Source organism: Patagioenas fasciata, chromosome Z, assembly GCF_037038585.1.
Source record: "Patagioenas fasciata isolate bPatFas1 chromosome Z, bPatFas1.hap1, whole genome shotgun sequence".
Taxonomy (NCBI): domain Eukaryota; kingdom Metazoa; phylum Chordata; class Aves; order Columbiformes; family Columbidae; genus Patagioenas; species Patagioenas fasciata.
The window spans coordinates 45,660,290-45,678,732 of NC_092560.1; the positions used below are offsets into that span (position 1 = coordinate 45,660,290).

Below are 18,443 nucleotides of genomic sequence, written 5' to 3' on the forward strand. Positions count from 1 at the left end.
ACTAACTGAGAAGTGAGGTTAGTTCTATTGTCAGCATCACAATCTGAAGAATAGGAGTGGAAATCCGTATATCAAATATTCACTTGTTTAAAATACCCCTCTTTGTATTACTATGTTTCAGATGCTTTTCTATGACTTCTTCCTGACACTGGGTGATGTATTGCCCCAAAAAAGTCTCTCGAGCTCAGGTAAACCAAGGCCTTCAATACAGTGTGATATGAAAGGCATATTTAATCCTCACATGCAAAGATAAAAATCTAATTAAACCCTGATAAAGTGTTAGTCACTGACTCCTTGCAGACAATGCCTGTCCTCTCTGTTCCAGCAGACCTAAGGTTTGGTGGCTTTAAAGTCAAAATCTCGTCAGAAGATGGAGATTCAATTGCTTGTTGATCTCTGAAAGGCTTACCAAATATTATGCAATAATATTGCCTGGAGGCAGGAGTATCAGGAGATGCCTTATCACACTCTACAACTATCTGAAAGGAGGTTGTAGAATGGATGATGTTGCTCTCTCCTCCCAGGTAATAAGAGATAGGATGAAAGGGAATGGCCTCAGATTGCACTAGGGGAGGTTTATTATTAGACTGGGTATGAAGAAGCATTTCTTCACAGAAATGGTTGTGAGGCACTAGAACATGCTGCCCAGGAAAGTGATTGAATCATCATCCATGAAGGTGTTTAAAAGACGTCTAGATGAGGTTCTTAGGGATATGGTTTAGTGCCAGAGTTAAGTGCGGTTGGATTCGGTGATCTTGAGGGTTCCTTCCAAGTAAAATGATTTTGTGATTCTTTGTTCAATTAATGATTGCACTTACATAACAGTGTTAGCAATCAGGACACATAACCACAGGCGTAGTTATATGCGGTGCTTTATTTCAGTGCTGGGAAACCAGGGGTTCACACCCAAAGCTGGCTTCACCGGTCAGTTTAAGTTACACAGTATTTATACAGTCCATTAACATACATATTCATATATTCATTAAGATACGTAACAGTTACTCAACATTGATTGCAACATCGATTGCAACATCTTGGAACTATTTTGATCATATGCAGTGTCCTCTGGTGGTCTTTCAGGGGGTCTTCAGGATGAAGTAAGTAGTCTTCATCGCTTCTGTCCTTTTCACCTTTGGGTACTGCACATGTGCACTACTCTATAATTGCATAGCTGCTGACTTGTTCAATTTCCAGAGATACTGTATATACTTCTTCTCATTCTAGGCATATTTGGGCTAAGATAAAAGCTAGGTTGATAAGAGTATACTCAAATCCCTTGTTAGGTAAAACACGATATGCTTGAACATCCTTTCAGGGACAGTTTACAAAACTGATTCATCCTTTCAGGAATATTTTGTAAAACTGATTCTGTTACTAACAACAGTATCCCCAGACAGTCTACAATAGTAAAATCTATCTTTTCAGCATTCCAGAATGATTTTCAGTTAAAAGCCAGACTTCAGCTCAAGTGCGCTAGGTTCACGCCCCAACACTGGTCAGGTTCAGCAAACAGTGCTAAAAAGTAACAAACTAACAAAACCAACCAACCGAAAAACCACCACCACAACAACAACAACAACAAAGCTTAGGAAAGGATGCCACAGAATAGACACACAATAAGAGAAACGGGAGTCAGAGGTAGGCAATTTTTGTTACTACATGATTCAGTTCTAAGAGCCACGACAGTCTGCAACATAAAGTTCAGTAAAAAAGGGAGCCAGTAAAGGAATAAAGCAAATCCAGAGGACAAAGTCAAGTAACAAGTTAGGAGAAAATTACTATGGAGATTAGGAAGAGGAAAGAGTTAACTTTCAAGGCTACCTAAACACAAAAACCTCTTTAGGATCCTTAGAATATGCAAACACGTTTCTGAACACAATTTTTCTTTTTCTGCCACAGATACGGAGGACTGCAGGTCATGTAGGAAATGATCAATTATATTTCATTTTTAAGGCTCTGCTGCAAAGTTGTATTCACATTATTTTTTATTACTTCCTTTTTTTTTTTCTTGGAAGACCAGATAGTCCAATTTAGATAATAATAATGTTCTCTTTGAAACAGTAACAATCATATATAACCTGGCCTGAGGTATAGCAACATCTATTGTTCTTCTGTGTGCTTTTCTCTACCACACAAGTAATTATTAAATTAATTTTTGCATCATACTAATGAATAAGATTGCAGTGGTTAATAGCACAATTGGAAATGTAGCATAATATAAAGTGTTATATACACAATCAATTTTTCTTCAAATTCTTTATTATTTATTTTTATGGAAGAGATTTCCAGTGGGAGAAACTGTCAGTTGTATGCAGGACTGTTCTAGTGTAATTATCAGTGAATATTTATTCTGCCTATGTAGAATTCATGGTGAAAAATATACATTTTAAGTGTTCTGTTGCCGATAACGTTGGTTTGGATGAAAAACTAAAGGATGCTATTTTCTCTAATTTTATAGGATCATAGGATCGTGGAATCGTTTTGGTTAGAAAAGAACTCTAAGATCATCAAGTCCAACAGTTAACTACGTGTCTTTTAAACACTTCCAGTGACGGTGGCCAAACCACTTCCCTGCCTGTTCCAATGCCTGACCACTTGTTCCATTAAGAATTTTTTCCTAATATCCAAACTAAACCTCCCCTGGTGAAGCTTGAGGCCGTTTCCTCTCATCCCATCATTTGTTACTTGGCAAAAGAGACCAACACCCTCCACGCTACAGCCTCCTTTCAGGTAGTTGTAGACAGCGATAAGGTCTCCCCTCCTTTACGCAAGGCTAAACAATCCAAGTTCCCTCAACCATTTCACATAAAACTTGTTCTCCAGACCACTCACCAGCTTCATTGCCCTTCTCTGAACTCTCTCTAGTACCTCAATGTCGTTCCTACAGCAAGGGGCCCAAAACTGAACACATTATTCAAGGTGGGGCCTTACCAGTGCGAAGTAGAGTGGCACAATCACTTCTGTAGTCCTGCTGGCCACACTATTCCTGATACAAGCCAGGATGCTGTTGGTCTTTTTGTCCACTTGATCACGCTGCTGGCTTATATTCAGTCTGCTGTTGATCAACACCCCTCCGTCCTTTTCTGGCAGGCAGCTTTCCAGACACTCTTCCCTGAGCTTATAGCACTGCATGAGGTTGTTGTGACCCAAGTGGAGGACCCGGCACTTGACATCCAGCTGATGAGGATTCCTCTGTAGAGCCTTGCTACCCTCCAGCACATCAACATTCCCACCCACCTTGGTGTCATCTGCAAACTTACTGAGGGTGCTCTCAATCCCTTCATCCAGATCACTGATGAAGAGATTAAACAGAATTGCCCTCAGTACTGAGTCCTGGGGAACAGCACTCATAACCTGCTACCAACTGGATTTATCTCCACCACAACTCTTTGGGTCTGGCCATTCAGTCACTTCTTCGCCGAGTGAAGAGTATGCCCATCCAAGCCATAAGCAGCCGCGTTCTCAAGGAGAATTCTGGGGAAACAGTGCCGAAGACTTTATTGAAGTCTAAGTACCTACAGGCCACTTTGTCATAGAAAGAGATGAGGTTTGTCAAGGAGGACCTGCTTTTAATAAACTCATGCTGGCTGGGCTGATTGCTTAGTTTACTTGTATGAGCTGCGTAATGGCACTCAAAATGATCTGCTTCATAATCTTCCCTGGCACCAGGGTCAGACTGACAGGCCAGTAGTTTCCTCCTTCTGGTCCTTATTGTAGAAAGGTATTCCAACCTCCAGTCAACTTGAACCTCCTTGGTTATCCAGGACTGCTGATAAATAATTGAAAGTGGCTTGGTGAGCACCTCCACCAACTCCCTTGGAACTCTCGGGTGAATGCCATGTAGGCCCATAGAGTTGTACATGTCTGAGTGGTGTAGCAGGTGACTAGCCATTTCCCCTTGAATTACTGGGGCTTCGTTCTTCTCCCTTTCCTTGTCCTCCAGCTCAGGTGGCTGTGTACCTGGAGCACAGCTGGTCTTGCTATTAAAGACTGAAAGAAAGAAGGAATTAAGTACCTCAAACTTTCCTTCATCCTCTGTCACTATGTTTCCCCACAAATCCACTGAAATATAGAGATTCTCCTCAGCCCACCTTTTGTTACTCATGTATTTATGGAAACATTTTTGTCAGCTTTTACCGACGCAGCTAGGTTCAGATTTAGTTGAGCTTTGGCCCTTCTAATTTTCTCCTTGTATAATCTCACAACAGCCTTGTAGTTTTCATGAGTTGCCTTTTCCTTCTTCCAGACGTCATAAACTTTTTTTTTTTTTTCCCCTGAGTTCTAAACGGAGCTCTCTGTTCATCCAGGCTAGTCTTCTTTCTTGCTGGCTTGTCTTTCAGCACATGGACCTGGCCTACTCCTGCACCTTTAAGACTTTCTTCTTGAAGAATGTCCAGACTTCCTGGACTCATTTGCCCTTCAGGGCAACCTCCCAAGGGACTCTGACAACTAGCCTCCTGAATAGGATGAAGTCTGCCCTCCAGAAGTCCAGGGTAGCAGTTTTGTTGACCCTCTTCCTTACTTCTCTGAGAATACAAACTCCATCATTTTTGGTATGCCCAAGACAGCCTCCAGGCATCACATAATCCCCAAGGCCTTCACTATTTGCAAACAATAACTCAAGTGGGGCACCTTCCCTTGTTGACTGAGTGACCAACTGTGTCAGGAAATTGTCTTCCATATACTCCAGTAACTTCCCAGACTGTTTTGTCTCTGCTGTATTGTATTTTCAGCAGATATCTGGCAAGTTGAAATGCCCCATGAGGACAAAAGCTAGCAATTGTGGGACTTCTTCCTGCTGCTTATTGAATGTTTCATCTGTCTTTTCATCCTGGTTGAATGATCTGTGACAGACTCCTACTATGATATCTGCCTTGTTGGCCTTCCTCCTGATAGCCATAAACACTCAATCCTATCACAACATCATTAACCTGTAGACAATCAAAATCCTCCCTAACACAAATGGCTACCTACCTCATCTCCCTCCTTGCTTATCCCTTCTGAAGGGTTTATAGCCACCTATTGCAGTTGTGCAAGTCATGTCATTATGTTTCTATGACAGCAATTAATCAGTCATCCCATTATGTTTCTGTGACAACAATTACATCATCATGTTTCTGTGATAGCAACTACACCATCGTTTTCCTACTTCACAATGGCTTCCAGTTCCTGCTCTTTGTTGCCCATGCTGCATGCATTTGTATAGATGGACTTAACTGGGCCATTCATCCGGACACAATTCTGGGAGGGAAAAGTCCTAATTTCTGTATTACCATCTTCAGGTGCTTTCCTGGTTTCTAACTCATCAATAAATCTAGTGTCTTTTTGGCCACACGGCTCTCCAACCCCTACCTCCACTGAGACAACAGACTGAAGGACCTTGCTAGTACCCCGTTGCCCATATGTTGATGTGTCACCCCCAGGCTTGTCTGATTTTTCTCCCCTTTCCCCTTCTAATCTAGTTTAAAGCTGAGCCCTGCTAAGGGTTATGTAAGGATCCTTTCTCCTTGCTTTTGGCTTTTCTGTTCTCTGACAGCAAAATTATGCTGTTGTTTTACTCTAAATAAGTCTCCATTTATCTGCTTTCTAATTTACACTTATTATCATTTGAAATGTCATTGCTTTTCTATACTGGTCAAAATGAACAGGAATGCACTATTTCTTGTCAAAAAAAAAAAAAATTACTTTATGGCCAGAAGCCTTTTAAAATTTCTGAAGAAGAAAGAAGCTAAGTTCACAAGATTTAAATGCTTTCCCGAATTATGGTTCACAATGTATTGCTTTTATTTTTAACATCAAAAACAGCATGTATTTTTTTCATTAATGCCTTCATAAATTGACCTGGAGTACATATCAGCCTTTAGAATAAGCTGTGAAATGTTCGCTTGGATTAATTATCTGTTTATCTTGTAACTGCTATAAAAAAAGAACCCAGCCATGTTTCGCTGGCTTCACATGATACATACGCCTATGTTCATATTTCTTAAATAAGAAATCTTTGAAGATAACTGGAATTTGTCCCTGTGAAACACGATTATACTTCTCAGAAAAATTGTTTTCTTTCCAATACTGGGAAAAAAATAAAACAAAACAAAAACAAAACCAACCAAACCAAACCAAACCAAACAAAACCAAAAACAAACACAAACAAAGAAACAAACTTCCAAAAAAACCACAAAACAAAAAAACAAACCACCAAACCAAACAGTTTAGAAAATTCAGATACTCATCACCATAACATCTAACTACTTGTTCTGTAATTTAATGTGGAATAATCTGACGTTATACCACATGGTTAAGCTGTTGTTGCAAGCATGGAAAATTCAGAAATTATTTTTTCATTCAGGTCTCATATATGTTCTGTTGAGAGTAAATACCTGATTAGAATTCTTTAGTATGAAAAAGAGAAGAAAGTCCAGGATATAAAGGAAAACTGAAAAGCTGACAAGTAACCCTGTTCATTGGCATCCCTGCATGATGTTTGGCATTTTGGCATACTGCTAGTACACATGTGGAAAGTGTTTCCGCAGCTGTTGAGAGGTAGTTATCCTGACTCCAGTGTTCCTCTTGATCAGTTGTTGGCAGTTTCAGTATGTGTGGCTTGTTTTGTCCTCCAAGCACAATGATAAATCTGATACTATTTTTTCTGGCACAAGCCATCAATAGCTAATAGAGGTATGGTTTAGCAGTTTAAAGTATAAAAAGTTATAGCTGATTAAATATGTAAGGAAAACAAATCTCTAACAACATAGCTAGCTACCAAACCAAACTTTTGGACATGGAAGTCTTTAGCACTTGACACCACAGGGACAACCATCTCTATTACTGTGAACAGTTGTAGAGAAAGTGTGCAAAGCTCAGTCTTTGCCATAGTTGTTGCTCTTTGTAGCACTAATACAGAATCAACAATAACTTCTCTGTTTTCAGGGAGCTAGCATGATGGTGCTCCACCTCTGCACTATGAAACATGTCTGTTGAGATGGATCAGAAGTATAGATCTCCCTAGCCTGACACCCTGCTCAGGTGGTCCCTGGATAGAGTGCAGTCTAAAAGGCATATAGAAATTGTAAGTAGAGATCTGGCTTACCTCTGATTTCACACTGTACTTGTGTGGCTCATTTTCATAAATCACTTCATCAGAAAAGAAGACTGAAGAAGATTAAAGAAGATCAAAATTGAAAACCACAACTACACAAAATGTGAAAAGATTTCCTGACTACATTTAAAATTACTGTTTACCTGATGCAAGGTGGGAATAAGCTAAACAAGAGTGTTAGTCAGCACATTTTTCTCTTCTGGGTGCATTCCTGAGGACTGATACTACCCTTAACTGCTGATATCACATTTCTGAAATAACAGGGTTTATACCTGTATTGTGTTGTACATATGTGAATGCTAATTCTGAGTGTGAATAATTTCTCCATTGATCTGACCAAGGTCCCAAGTGTTAATATTTCCCTTGTTCTGGAGAAAATCTTATATTTCTCACTGTATTGTTTCTTTTCTGTTTCTCCTGGAGGAAGCTTGATGGACCACCAGAGTTTCAGCCCTGTGTTTCATGCCTGGCTGAACTAGAAGAACTGGATTTAGAGAAGTATGCTGATTTTCTATAGAGCCAGAAGGTTGCAACACTTGGTGTTTCTTGGTGGTAAAACACTGAATTTTTGTCCAGACTCTTAGTGGTGTGTAAAGAGCTGTAAGGCTCAATTTCAGGCTCTCATTCCTTATCTAAGCTTCCTGAGACACTAGAAACACACTGTGTTGGTCACTCTGTATTTTAATGTCCCTACACACACCTAATGATGACAATGACATAATATGGACACTTCAAGTTTGAAGACTGAAATTATGTATGAAGAGTCTACTTGGTTCATCATCTTTATATTGCTAGTTTGAGCATTAAATACTAGTTATTAGAAAACTAAGGAAAAAAATGCCCAAATATGTAAGGTTGCAACAAAATTAGATGCTGCTAGTCATTTATTTGCCATTAGTATGAAAAAAAAAAGGGCAGTTAGAGAAGGAATAAGTCTGATGATACAGCTTGAGTGGAACAGATGTGAAGAAAGCAGAAAAAGAAATAGGAAAGTAATATGAAGAATGAGTCATATTGAAGTGTGAGGAGAAACACCTAGAACAGGGACAAAGCAAACCACTCAAGAAAAAGTGTGGTTAGATTGGTAAGAAGGGAACAAAAGTACTTAGACAACTATAATAGAAATACTGGATTGAAATAGGTAACACAACAGTAAGGGAATTCTAAATCAAATATTTTTCATGATCAAAATGAAAAGACATTAGCAAATTCTAAACATATTGTGTGAGAGAATCTGCAGATTAAAGTAGTCTGATCTTTCAGATAGTTTGGGTTCCTTTTAAATATTCCAGTTTTCAGAATAGAGAGGTAGCTTTGCCTGTGTTAGGAAGAAGTTAAAAAAAAAAAGCCAGAAGAATATAGCAGATATCTTAGCATTGTTTGATACTATTTATTAAATATCTAAGAGGTTGCCTACCAGAAGTGAAAGTTAGTGATTGGCCATGGTTGAATATTAGCAAGACAATTAATAGAAATTGACACACAGCATGTCTGTCCTATGATCAGCTTCTGGATGAGTAACTTCACATATACATATAACTTAAAATTACCTGAAACTAAGCCCAGTGGTATTTATGTTGTGAGAATGTAATCTCAGTAACTTCCTCATTTTATGAAAAAGTTTTATGGGTCTTAAAGTGTGATGAGGACTTGATAGTGATTTTTAAACTATATCTCCTGTTTTCCCTCTGTCATATTGATGGCTTTGATTGTTAAAAAATGCAGCTTCTTTTTACAGAATTCGGGAATACGCCTTTATTGCATATCTGCTTGCCTGATAGGAAACATGTGGTTTGTACAAAGAAGGATAAAATAATGTTAGAGTTTAAGAGGACAAAAATAACACCAGGTGGTTCAGCCTCTGTCCAGAGTAAAACAATGTTATGTTCCGTCCAAACAACAATCAGTCTAGCTGTCAGATACTGCAGGGTTAAAGGATGTTGACTTTTCTAATAGTATTTGCCACCTAGGTAATGTCAATGGTGAAATGTAGTTGGAAAGAAAAAAGACTGAAACAGAACCCTTTTAATAGTTTTCTGTAAGTTTATTTCAAAGATGCAATTAAAAAAAAAAAAAAAAGGTGATTTGATTTAACATCAACTTGGGAAAGTTGCAAGACAAGAGCCCTCTTTGACTGAAAAGAAAAATAATTGTTCTAAATTGGGACCTGGTCAATTCATTGATATGGCTCATATGAGATCTGACAAGACGAATTTTCTGTTCTCAGTGACAGAAGAACAGACTTACTTGTAATTTTTATATATATATATATATATGCATATTACATTGGGGTGAGTGTGGAACCCATGAAACCTAAACTTCTAACAACAAATGTGATTTCAAAACTAAGACGGAATGTCACAGAATAATTACTTAAAGGATCAAATCTAGATTTAAGCTCAGGTATAGAGCACCTTGTTCTATGGCTGAAGATCAGAGGAACTGTTCAGTTGACCAGTAACACAGCAGGGAAATATGTGTATGCTAGCTGCCTAAAACCAAACCAAACCAAACCAAACCAAACCAAACCAAACCAAACCAAACCAAACCAAACCAAAACCACATAATGAACACCAAAATCTGTGGAAGAAAGACACTTTGAAAGTACAAAATGGTCTGGGGAGAAAAACTCTTAAGTATAAGTGTGCATCCATCTAATATATTGAGGAAAATTTGTCTTTTAATAAAACCTTAAGTATTTATTTGAGCAAGGCAACCACATCCATGTTCATTTTATTCTAACTTTTCTGCCTAAATGGTGTTCATACTCATTCACAGGGAAGGAAGTAAATGGTTTTTCTCCAAAGTTACAAATCTTATTTACAATGTCCTGTTTATTTGATTTGATCCTAAGTCCTTCTGTGATGACACTGACAGGGAGTGTGATCCACAGAAGATACAGAAAATTCTGCAAGCCCAGATTGAATTGTACTCCCATCTCGAGAAAGAAAACTACCGATCAACGTAACTTTAAGTAATAATCCAGATCATTTAAAAGTCAAAGAGACAATACAGAGATACATCTTCATGAAAGAAAAGGTTTAATGAGTGGCAATAAAACACCTTCTTAGAAAACACATGAAGCAATGGCTGAGAATTTTCAGCTCTTCACCAAGAGAAATGAAAACAGAACAGTTAGTCAGAAACTAGCTTATGAGATAGTTTATTGGAAGCAAGTAAGTGGTTTTTTTTTGTATTGAAAAAGATCCTAACAGACAATTTTGGTTACTGGGATGTACTCTTAACTAGCTTGCTTTTCCTGTCTCTTTCAGTGTCATTTCCCACTGTTGACTCTTGATCTTCTGAAGAAGATCTTCTTCCTTATGAAGAACTCAGGATGAAGAGGTGTGGAAGGAAGGGACCTCTTCATTTGATCCAAATGCAGCTTGCAGTGCATTTACATTCCTGTGAGTATTCCTCACCTGGCAGGTTGTTTCTGCTAGAAGGCAAATTGGTCATAGGAGGCATGGGACAGTCTTGGGATAAAAATTCAGTGGGACATCTGTAGAGAGTTGGCATTTTGTTACAGCTTACTTAGAGAAAACAGCAACTTGGATTTCTTTTCTGAAGCTGTGAAGGCATTTGTCTCAATATCTGTATTCCAAACTATCATCAGCATCAGGCAGAGCATGGGAGGGAGGGTAGATGCTTGATCATTAAAGTTACATTCAGCAGCTCACCAGGTTGGATTTCAGAGCATTGTCTACATTGTTGCATGCGCAATTACAATTTAAGCAGCAATTACCCACTTCCGCTGCAATAAATCACATGAGGATTTCTTCAGGGATTGATTTTAACAGACCCAGGAAAACAGCCATAAACAAATTGTAAGAGCAACTAGGGAAGTGGCAGCTTTGAAGCTGCTCACAAAGAAGTGATCATGCATAAAGCCACTCCCTTTTCTTAACTCTGTATATAGGGAGCAGTTCCTACCTCCAGACAGCTATCCAGCGAACTGCAGTTGAAATTCGAATGAATGCTTATTTTTGCTGCCTAATAAATGCTAATCAAGACATAAATTTCGTTGTTTTTTTTTTTTTTTTTAAATTATTTATTTATTTATTTATTTATTTCCCCCAAGCTGACATATCACGGCTGTCTAACATCTTTTCAGCAATGTTTAAGAAACCTCTAGTTTTCTAAGATATTACAGTATCTTTTAGTAATAAATGACTTAATAGTGCTATTACTACATTACATTTTAAAGCTTTGGAACATTGCTATTACTCTACCAAGGAAGTTTCCTTTTACTCTTCAGAGAACTGAAAAGGTGCAAGAGTGAATAAAGAGGGTTCTATTCTCCACAAGATTTTTGAAGTAATTAGTATCATCACTTTAACAGCTAGGCAGAAGCAATTAATTTTAAAGGAAAAATCTTCATCTATTAATTTGGTAAATAACTATGTTAGCATTGATTTTAAGAACTTAAACCTAGGAATAAAAAAAAAAATGAAACTTATTAAAAAAACAAGATATTAAATAATTTTCATTCTAATTGTTCTACAAATTCACTTATGTGTTTTAGGCTGAAAGATCAGCAAAGTGTATGACAACTAATAGATTCCACAAAATAAAGAAAGTCTGTGTTTAACCTAGAAAATGCCTTTCATGGCTTTTTCATCTACCTTATTTTCTTCTGTTTGTGCTACTGTTGGCCTCTACATCTGGTCAGACCTACATACAAGTAAGTAACCATGTCTTGATTTGGTTACTGTGCTTTCCTCCATTAATTAAGAACTGCAATATTAACTATGTGGCCTGCCATAATCTTCCTGAAACAGTCAGCTTCCTTCTGCTATGGGGTTAGGTCTCAAATTTATTTTGAAATTTCTTTCTGTGATGGTGAAGAGACATTTCATTGCAGCACCTGACCTCCATCAGTCACAAATACAAACCTAAAGAAGTTTCTGTTCCTGACTTTTCCCACTCCCCTTGTAGTTATCATGGGAATGGACTCAAACTGTGATGTTCCCAGTTTCTCATTACAGGCCTTGTCATGAGATGAGGCATCAAACTATTTAGTTCCTTATTTACAGCTCAACCTAGTTTTTAAACAATACTGTGATCTGAATATATGTGACAGTCTAAAGAGCTACACAGCTGTGAGCTTTATTTCCTTTTGAGAATAAGACACCTTAACCCCTCTAGAGTCTAAATCCAAATAAATAATATTATAAGAAACATTATACAGATTTGATAAATTGGTTCCTACGTAAAAGGTAGTTATGTATTTGTATGTTTAAATGGACAGTGGATCAGCTTGAAAGAAAAATAGAATGAATGACCAGCTAAAACTCACACAGGTAATGTAGACATGAACAGGTTTTATTTCTAGAAACTCCTGTCTGCAGGTATTTTGGGGCAATAATGCAATGCAGGTAAAATGGGTAAATTTAATGGAAATGAAATCTAAATTAAATTTATGCTGAAAAATATTGTTACAGAAAACCTTCAGAACAAAGCAAATATTTTCATTACAAGAGTAAAAAAAATGTTCGTTTGGATGACTGTTCTGCATGAGACTGAAAGACCTTTTGATCACTCTGATGTATGTTCAGACTGTACAACTGTGAGGAGAACCACAGTCCTTGTCCACTAATTGTTCAGATGAGGGACCTGTTTAAAATATCTGTTCTGTGGGTCTCATGTAAACTTTTTCTTCTATTTGAAATCAAGAAGAGAGGAGGGAATTATGCATAATATGGCTGTAACTTATAACCTGATCCAAGGAAAATATCTTCAGGTGTTTCAGAACTTTTCTCTATTCTCCGTCTACAAGATGGATCTTACTTGCTTCTACTCTGAATCTCGTATTTCTCTCCATGTCAGCTACTTCCAACCGTAGTAACTCATCATATCTCACTAGCTGCTCCCAGGATTCCTGTCATGATCAGTGACTTGTGAACAGGGAGATTACATAATATCCTTAAACAAAATATTTTTATTTCTAAAAGGACCAACAACACTTTGTAAATCAATAAACAAACACCAGCTTATCTACAGTATAGTTTATTCAAAGATTAACTTTTTCTCTGTATTAATAAACACTAGAAACTATTGAATCCAGCCTTGGCAAAACAGCTATGGAACTTTATCCAAAGCCTGAAATTAGCTTTGTCACAGCTATTAGCTTGGGTTTTGTCCTACTTTACCAGATGCTTTATCTGGATCTGTAGTATGGATTCACTTGTTAGCTTTCTAACAACCCTGCCAGTAATCTAAATAAATCATGCAAAAGTAAATACCCAAACATTCCAATGTAACTTTTCTGTAAGCCAATAACTAGTACATATATATATATATATATATATATAGAGTTCACAATTTTTCATTTATGTACACAATGTTCCTCAAACCACTCTCATAAAATTCATCTTACATAGATGACATCCTCCAAATCTTCATTAGAAAGAAAGATGTCTTTTTGGATTTGGATTATCTGACATTAAGCATCATCCCTAACAGTATCTACTCCTTATAGGTTGATATTCCCTCTTTCATCTGCAGAAAACTTTAATTTCAAAACCTGGCTAGCGGAAGGCATGAAGGTAGGCAGGCAGGCAGGTAGACAGATGGGAAGGTAGGCAGGCAGACAGGCAGGCAGGCAGGAAAGAAGGCAGGAAGGAAGGCAGGAAGGCAGGAAGGAAGGCAGGAAGGAAGGCAGGCAGGAAGGCAGGAAGGCAGGAAGGCAGGAAGGAAGGAAGGAAGGAAGGAAGAAAGGAAGGAAGGGAAGAGTTTCTGCAGCTGACCATTAGATTTGTTGCAATTTCCAACACATTTCTACTCATGACAGGATTATCCAGCATCCCCAACTGATTGTTATAAATGGACGTGCAGTGTTAGGGTGTTCTTTAACCACTAAGTGTTTATCTGCACTGATATTATGATTCCTTTGGAGCTAACTAAAACTGCATTGTTTCTAAGCATGATGTTGTACCTTTGGACACGCTTCGTCATGTTTCACAAAGCAAATGTGAAAACGGAAATCACCTCCTACAAATACCAAATTGATTTGATGTATTCCTCAGTTGCAGAAACTGATTTAATCACCTCAACGAGTTGCTCTGCCTTTATCAGTTGTGTTATTTGAGTTCTGAAAGTTTGCTTTAGGCCTTCCATCTTCCTCCTTGAAATAGCCCTATTTTTCTCTTGGATTCTTTAAATTATAACTGGAAGAAATATTTTCCATATGGTATCTGCTACGTTCTGACTCAGAAGTTTCTCAGATTCCTTCTGGCCTTTGGGATTTTCAAATAACAACAAGCTTATCTCAAACTGTCACACACAGTTTGTGCAAACATCCTTGCCACAATCAATGTCACTTATTAAAATATATTCCAATAATTTATAAATATATGTCTCAGGAATCTATCTGAATAGACAATTAGATTTGTTTGTCCCCATTTGTTTCTGGAGAGCTGGGCAGAGAAGAATCTAATGAAGTTTAACAAGGGCAAGTATAGGGTCCTGAACCTGGGGAGAAATAGCCTCAGGCACCAGCACAGATTAGAGGCAGACCTTCTGGAAAACAATTGCAGGGAAGGACTTGGGAGTTCTGGTTGACAACAAGTCGACCATAAGTGAGCAATGTGCCCTTGCAGCCAAGAAAGCCAGTGGTAGGCTGGGGTGTATTAAGAAGAGTCTGACCAGCAGGTTGAGGGAGGTTATCTTCCCCCTCTGCTCTGCCCTGAGAAGGCTGCATCTAGAGCACTGCATCCAGTTCTGGAATCCTGAGTTTAAGAAGGATAAGGAGGGAGTGCAGCAGAGACCTACAAAGATGACCAGGGGTCTAGAGCACCTTTCTTAAGAAGAGAGACTGAGAGAGCTGGGTCTGTTCAGCCTGGAGAAAAGAAGGCTGAGAGGGGATCTCATCAATGTTCATAAATGTCTCAAGGGTGGATGTCAAGAGAATGGGATCAGACTCTTTTCAGTGGTGTCCAATGATAGGATGAGGGGCAACGGGCACAACCTGCAGCATAGGAGGTTCCATCTGAATATGAGGAGAAACTTCTTTAATTTGAGGATGAGAGAGCACTGGAGCAAGCTGCCCAGAGAAGCTGTGGAGTCTCCTTCTCTGGAGACACTCAAGACTCACCTGGACACATTCCTGTGCAAGCTACTCCAGGTGAATATGCTTTAGCAGGTGGGTTGGACCAGATGATCCCCAGAGGTCCCTTCTGATACTAACCATTCTGTGATTCTGTGATTCTGTGATTCTCATCCATGAGCAATTCAAAATGCCTGATTGATTGTTGAAAACAGGGCAGTGACCAGTGAAAACATCCAGGAGCACTTTAAAAATCATCTAGTTTTCTTCAGTTGTTTTACTAATACCCAGACAATTAGAAAGTGAGGGATATTTTTCATAATGAAATTTAACAGAAACTTTTACCAGATGTTATAGTCCCATACTTTGTTCTTAAAACTACATGCAAGGAATTTAACTAAAATCAGCTCCCTAAAATGATTAACTCAACTTTAAAAATAAGTGGCTGAAATCAACCAAACCTCCTCAGGTCTTGGAATTCAATGTTAATTAGGTAAAGGACATTTAACATGAATTTACTAGAGCAGGTCATGTCATAGTTTCCTTGCGTTGTGAGTGTGACACTTCGAAATGGTATTCAAAGGAAAAGTACTAATTCTACATCATAAAGAAAATGAACTGCTGTTTTCCTATCAATTCCTACCGAATTTATTATAATATTTTAGCAATTTATAAAAATAATTAATATCTGACATTTATTAACTCTAAAATTCCCTAGAAAATTACAAATCTTGGAGATTCTTAGACCTTTACAGTCAGAATTGCGTTGAATGAAGAATTAAGCTCCAGATCATGCAAGAAGAAAGAGTAGGAAGTCTTAAAGCAATGAAAACACACGTTAATCCATGTTCCTTTAGCTGAAACTGCTGTTATGAGGCCATGTTCCTCGTGATCAAATCTTTGACTATAAACTTATTCACTAGAGGTTACTGTAAGAGCACTTACAGTGGTCTGTACAGGTGTCCGAAGGACCTCTATTAACCTTTTGAAGTGTATTTGGTCCGTAAGTGCTTGAAGGGAATCTCTGGAGTAAGGTGTTCTTGTCCGAAAGACAGCTGGAAATGCCACATAAGTTGCAAAGAGAAGGTGGTTTAAAACATATTCTCTATTATTCTTGATCTAGACATTACAGAATGGTATTGTAGGGTGATATTATCTGAGCCTTTGCAAACAGGAATCACTTGTCCTGCAACAACCTCATGTTATATTAAGATTTCATTTACATGTGGCTTTAAAAATGATTGGATGTTCAAAGAGGTGGCAAATTTTTATATGCTGCCAGATTCCAATAGGTTACACCACACGAGAGCATAGTAAACACTTAGAATATGTTTTAATGATGTCCTCACTATCAGTTTCAATACACACTACTGATACCTCTTATTTCATTCATAAATTAAATCTGAAGTTCAAGAGTGAACAATGAAACATCTAAATTCTCTCTTTGGCAACATTGTTACTCCTATTCTAAAAAGACAATGGAACACTAAAGGGCAAGGTATTTATTCTCTGTCATATAGTACTGATATGTTCTTATTAATTTGAGCTTAGCAGATTGACAAAACAGAACTGGCAAAGATTGGACTTTAAGATTCCAGTAGGAAAGCAGGGAGGTGAGCAATTTTTTCTTCCAAATAAAAGATCTTTTACAAGTTAAGAGAAGTAGGATAGTATTGTCCTGAAAAACAAAACAAAACAGAAAGACAAAACCCCAAAATAAAACAAAACAAAACAAACAAAAAAAAACCAACAGAACAAATTCACAAAACGACCCAGAACTACACATCTTCCAGTAACATGAAAATTTTGATAAAGGGCAGAATCTCAGAATATTTTTTGAATTAATTCTCTTCAAAATGTCAAAAAACATCATTATGTTTATCAGGAAATGTGACAAGAAGGGAAATATATATTACATTTCTCCAACTATCTATATTTTCAAGACTATGGTAAATTTTAAACACATCAATACTTGAAAAGTAATATTTTACCTTTGAAATAAGAAAACAGAATGAGAATAACTATTACGCCATTAGGGAAGTCAGGGATGAACCATAGAATCAAAGGATCATTTCACTTGGAAGAGACACTCAAGATCACCAAATCCAATCATAACCTAAATCTAGCAGTAAACCATGTCCCTAAGAACCTCATCTACATGCCTTTTAAACACCCTCAGGGATGGTGACTCCACCACTTCCCTGGGCAACCCGTTTCGCTGTTTTGCAACCCTCTCCATGAAGAACTTTTTCCTAACATCCAATCTGAACATTCCCTAGCACAACCTGAGGCCATTTCCTCTGGTCCTGTCACTTGTTACTTGGCAAGAGACCAACACCCTCCGTGTTACAACCTCCTTTCAGGTAGTTGTAGACAGTGCTAAGGTCCCCCCTCAGCCTCCTTTCCTCAAGGCTAAACAACCCCAGTTTCCTCAACCACTCCACATAAAACTTGTGTTCCAGGCCCCTCACTATCTTCATCACCCTTCTCTGAACTCACTCAAGTACCTCAGTGTCTTTGCTACAGTGAGGGGCCCAAAACTGAACACAGTATTCAAAGTGGGTCCTCACCAGTGCCAGGTACAGTGACACAATCACGTCTCTACTCCTGCTAGCCACACTATTCCTGATACAAACCAGGATGCTGTTGGCCTTTTTGTCCACCTGGGCACACTGCTGGCTCATATTCAGCCTGTTGTTGATCAACACACCTCTGTCCTTTCCTGGCAGGCAGCTTCCCAGACACTCTTCCCTGAGCCTGTAGCACTGCATGAGGTTGTTGTGACCCAAATGGAGGACCCAGCACTTGACCTTGTTGAATCTCATACAACTGGCCTCAAACAAATAATCCAGCTGATGAAGATTCCTCTGTAGAGCCTTGCTACCCTCCAGCACATCAACATTCCCACCCAGCATGATGTCATCTGCAAACTTACTGAGGGTGCACTCAATCCCTTCATCCAGATCATTGATGAAGAGATTAAACAGAACTCACCCAAATACTTAACCATATGGAACACCACTCATGACCAGCCACCAACTGGATTTTTCTGTTTACAACAACTCTTTGGGTCAGACCATTCAGTCACTTCTTCACTCATCGAAGACTACACTTATCAGGCCATGAGCTGCCAGCTTCTCCAGGACGATGCTGTGGGAAACAGAGTCAAAGGCTTTGCTGAAGTCTAGGTACACAACATCCACAGCCTTTTCCTCATCTACTAAGCAGGTCACGTTTTCGTAGGAGGAGATCAGGTTGGTCAAACAGGACTTGCCTTTCCCAAATCCATGCTGGCTGAGC

General features: G+C 38.4%; 1 long non-coding RNA gene across 1 annotated transcript in view; it reads left to right on the forward strand.

Moving 5' to 3' along the window:
• LOC139826518 (uncharacterized) overlaps positions 1-18,443 on the forward strand; it is a 77,197-nt gene that overhangs the window by 23,735 nt on the left and 35,019 nt on the right. The window contains exon 2 of the long non-coding RNA XR_011736632.1: positions 10,369-10,503. This is a non-coding gene — a long non-coding RNA (uncharacterized lncRNA). The remainder of the gene's footprint in view (positions 1-10,368; positions 10,504-18,443) is intronic.